The 4,817-nt window shown below is 41.5% G+C and overlaps 1 pseudogene; it reads left to right on the plus strand.

Moving 5' to 3' along the window:
* The first annotated feature begins 3,960 nt into the window (after nt 1–3,960).
* On the plus strand, nt 3,961–4,118 carry LOC128576171 (uncharacterized; annotated as a pseudogene).
* The last annotated feature ends 699 nt before the right edge of the window (nt 4,119–4,817 follow it).

A 4,817-nucleotide genomic window follows, 5' to 3' on the forward strand; every position in this document is an offset into this window, starting at 1 on the left:
ATATATTGCTTTGGGCAGTGTGGACATTTTAATGATGTTGATTCTTCCAACCCTGAGCATGGTATGTTTTTCCATATGTTAACATCTTCAGCTATTTCTTTTCTTAGAGTTTCATAGTTCTCTTTGTAGAGATCTTTCACATCCTTTGTTAGGTGTACTCCCAAATATTTCATCTTCTTTGGCACTACTGTGAAAGGAATAGAGTCCCTTGACTGTTTGTTCGGCTTGGGTATTGTTGGTATGTATAAAGGCTACAGATTTATGGGTGTTGATTTTGTAGCCTGAAACATTGCTATATTCCTTGATCACTTCTAAAAGTTTTATAGTAGAATCCCTAGTGTTTTCCAAATATACGATCATATCATCTGTGAAGAGTGAAAGTTTGATCTCTTCTGACCCTATGTGGATACCCTTGATCGCTTTTCTTCCCTAATTGCAATGGCTAAAACTTCCATTACAATGTTAAAGAGCAATGGCGACAATGGGCAACCTTGCCTGGTTCCTGATATAAGTAGAAATGATTTCAATTTAACTCCATTCAATATGATATTGTCTGGGTTTGCTGTAGATGGCCTCTATTAGTTTAAGAAATGTCCCTTCTATATGAATTTTCTTAAGTGCTCTGATCATGAAGGGATGCTGGATATTATCAAAAGCTCTTTCTGTATCAATTGAAAGAATCATATGGTCTTTATTTTTAAGTTTGTTTATGTGTTGAATTACATTTATAGATTTACGTATATTGAACCAGCCTTGAGACCCTGGGATAAATCCGACTTGGTCATGGTGTATAATTTTTTTGATGTGTTGCTGGATTCTGTTTGTTAGGATCTTATTGAGTATTTTAGCATCTATATTCATTAGTGATATTGGTCTAGAATTTTCTTTTCTTGTTGGGTCTTTCCCTGGTTTGGGGATCAAGGTGATGTTTGCTTCGTAGAATGTGCTGGGTAATATTCCTTCCTTTTCTATATTTTGGAAGAGGTTTAGTAGTATAGGTACTAGTTCTTCTTTAAATGTTTGGTAGAATTCTGACGTAAAGCCATCTGGTCCTGGGCTTTTCTTTTTAGGGAGATTTTGTATAGTTGATGCTATTTCAGAACTTGACATAGGCCTGTTCAACATTTCCACTTCATTCTGGCTAAGTCTTGGTAGGTGGCGTGCTTCCAGGTATTGGTCAATTTCTTTCAGATTTTCATATTTCTGAGAGTAGAGTTTCTTGTAGTATTCGTTAAGGATTTTTTGAATTTCTGAGGGGTCTGTTGTTATTTCATCATTACCATTTCTGATTGATGAAATTAGAGATTTTACTCTTTTTTTCCTGGTTAGGTTGGCCAAAGGTTTATCTATTTTATTGATCTTTTCAAAAAACCAGCTTTTATATTTATTGATCTGTTGTGTAATTCTTTTGTTTTCAATTTCATTTAATTCTGCTCTGATTTTGGTTATTTCTTTTCTTCTGCTGGGTTTGGGGTTGGAATGTTCTTCCTTCTCCTGTTTCTTGATCAAAAATTTTTTGGCTGTGTTTCTCAGATCTTTGAGGGCTGCAACTTCTTGTCTCAATGTGTCGAATTCTTTGGTCATTTGGTCTTTGAATCTGTTGAATTCTTGAGATAACTTTTGGAATTCTAATTCGATCTTATGTGCTATCCAGATCCTGAATTCAATTTCTGACATCTCAGCTATTTGTTTGGGCATGGGGTCTTGTGCTGTTTCTGCCCCATTGATCCTTGGGGGAGTTGATGTACTCTGATTATTCCTATTGCCAGAGTTTTTCTGTTGATTTCGCCTCATGATTGTTTTTCACCGTTGCCTCTGGCTGTCCTCAGAGTTGGGGAGGCGTCTCTCCAAGAGTAGACCCCAGCGGGATCACTCTACTGTTGCTGGATCTTTGTAGGGAGTGACCCTGTGTAGTTCCTCTGGGGCTGCTCTAGCTAGGGAGTTCTGGTTGTGGAAGCAGCTCCAGTTTGTGACACACCCGATCCAGCAACAGGGCTGGGGTGGTGCGCACGGTTCTGGGAGTGCCAGGCACCCAGTGACTTTGGCACAGAGAGCCTAAGGCTCCAGCAGTCTCTGGCCAGGAGAAGAGCTCTGCGCAGAGGCAGGGAGGGCTCCAAAGGGCACGCAGCTACCAGAGTTCCTGTCCAGATGAATGGGCTAGTGTGGAAGCTTGGAGGACACAGGAGGGAGGACGCAGGGTTGTGTGGCTCCCGCAGTTCCTGGTCAGGGAATGTGGAGGCCCGGTGGGTGCGGGTCACCGGTCGGGGGTTGCTGCACAGCTCTTATGGAGGTCTGGGTGGTGCCAAGCCCAGGAGTTTGAGGTTGCTATGGGCTGTGACGTCACGACACTCTACCCAGGGCAACAGCCCAAGGCTCCAGTGTGCCAAAACCGTCTCAGTCTGCCCCTAAGGATAAAGGCTGTAAGGCAGCTCAGCCCCTGCCTTTAGGCTGCTCAGTCAGTAGGTTACTTTGACCCGCCCAATCCTTGCTCTGAGACCCTGAGGGCGGAGCTTGCCAGGGCAGTTCTTTCGCAATGGCTTCCTGTGCCCAGCTCAGTGGCTCAGTCTGGGGCCCCAGACAAGGCCCAAAGTTCTCCACACTCCTGCTCAAGCTCTCCCCAAGGCAGTTCAACTGAGTGCCAAGTCCAAGAACACCGGAACAGTTCACAGGTAAGGCCTTTCCAGTTTGCAGTCTCACTGCTGCTTGTACTTATGGTTGCCTTCGTGATAGGTCGATCAAACACACGCAACCACTTGCCAGTTTTCCACTGTTTTTGTCCTCCTCTTGGGGTCCAGAAGTCCCTTGCTGGCTCCCTGTATCCTCAAAGGGATGGTTATAGGCAGATCCCACCAGCCAGAGATGCCTGGAGTTTTGTCTCCCCAGACTCGCTGTTCCCAGTGCAGGGAAGCTGTTACTCGGCCGCCATCTTTAATCTCTCCTCTTTCTTTCTTTCTTTCTTTCTTTCTTTCTTTCTTTCTTTCTTTCTTTCTTTCTTTCTTTCTTTCTTTCTTTCTTTCTTTCTTTCCTTCCTTCCTTCCTTCCTTCCTTCCTTCCTTCCTTCCTTCCTTCCTTCCTTCCTTCCTTCCTTCCTTCCTTCCTTCCTTCCTTCCTTCCTTCCTTCCTTCCTCCCTCCCTCCCTCCCTCCCTCCCTCCCTCCCTCCCTCCCTCCCTCCCTCCCTCCCTCCCTCCCTCCCTCCCTCCTTGTTAAATCACAGCTGTGTACATTAGTGCAATCAAGGGGTACAATGTGCTGGTTTCATATACAATCTGAAATATTCTCATCAAACTGTTCAATGTAGCCTTCATGGCATTTTCTTAATTATTGTATGTAGACATCGTGCAGTACTTTCTTACTGTTTCAATTTGGATTTCTTCTATTATATCTATCTGTTAACAAAGTATTGCATTTTTTGTGAACTCTAACTTTTTTCTTTTCTGCATTTTGTTATTGTGTCAATGGTCTTTTTAATAGTAAAAGAGCTCTTTAAATAATAATGTAATTAATCTATTGTCATCTGACTTGCAAATACTTTCTCAGCATTTCATATGTGTTTTTGATACTCCTTACAGTCCTTTGCTTTGGATGAAATCATTGATTCTTATAATCATTAATGACCATGTTTTTTAACATCAAAGATATCCTAAAAACCATCACATAAAGTTACCTGTAGTTATGACATAATTCACTCCTTTTATATTAATAAATTCTACTTGTTAAAAGTCTATAATTGCGTTAACATTTGTAAGATAATTTTTTGCCTCATTTGCTTTCTTTTCAAGTCTGAAGAGTCACAGTAGCAAAGAATCAGAGAAAAGGTAACAGCTTTCATCTGTGGAGCTATTTTCCCATCTCACCCACATATACATTTCATCCATTTATTTACTATTGTGACTGTCTCTAGTCTCAAAACTGATCCCTTAACCTGTGCTATGGAGTATATGGAATAATGACTATGTCCTATCGCTTCTCGGCCTTTTGGCTAAGATCAAGTGGGATAATAACTACGTCCTTGCATATGTGAGTATCTCCCTCTTTATATTTAGACATTTACATATTTATTTAGACATTTACATATTTATGTTTGAATTGCTTTCATACGGACATCAGGTGTTCCTAATCTGGAAAAGCCCAACATTTTATTTTGGAAAAAATACCTTCTTTAAAAAACTAGATTGCTGCTATTATTTCCTCAAGTTAAAATGATTACTGTTCAGAAAGAATTAAAGAAAGGAATGTTTTTACCTTCCCCTTTCTTCTCCTTCTGAGCTATAAAATCTCATGTTCATCTGCATTGGTTTATTTTTGACAGGATAGGTGCCAGACACAGCTGTGCCAAGTTTCTGAATTTGAACCCAGGATATTAGAAAGAGAGATTTGCTAGAGGTGGTTGAACTTGAACTAGGGTTGTCAGATTCAATGTTGAATGGTGTCTCCATGACATGGGAATGGCCAGCCCTTCTTTCTCACTGGCCTCCCCCACAGCCAGAGCGTACTTTGGTATGCTCCTGACACCTCAACCCTGTCCCAGGCCCTACTGCAAATCTGGAGTCCGGGTGACACTCTGTCACTCTGACTCTGTGCTCTCAACCTTAGCCACACTGAGGAAGTAGGGGAGGTAGAACTTAGTATATTAATATTCAGGAGGACAAGGAGTACTATCCATTCATTACACATAGCCCAGATGGCACTTCAAGATCCCTGAAAAATTTTCTTCAGCTTGTTTTTGAGCATAATGTATGTGGTATATTACAGCAGACACAACTTCCTAGCATTTAGATTTTTCTGAGATTTCCTGTCGTTGACATGCCCATGCTTG

Source organism: Nycticebus coucang, chromosome 23, assembly GCF_027406575.1.
Source record: "Nycticebus coucang isolate mNycCou1 chromosome 23, mNycCou1.pri, whole genome shotgun sequence".
NCBI lineage: Eukaryota > Metazoa > Chordata > Mammalia > Primates > Lorisidae > Nycticebus > Nycticebus coucang.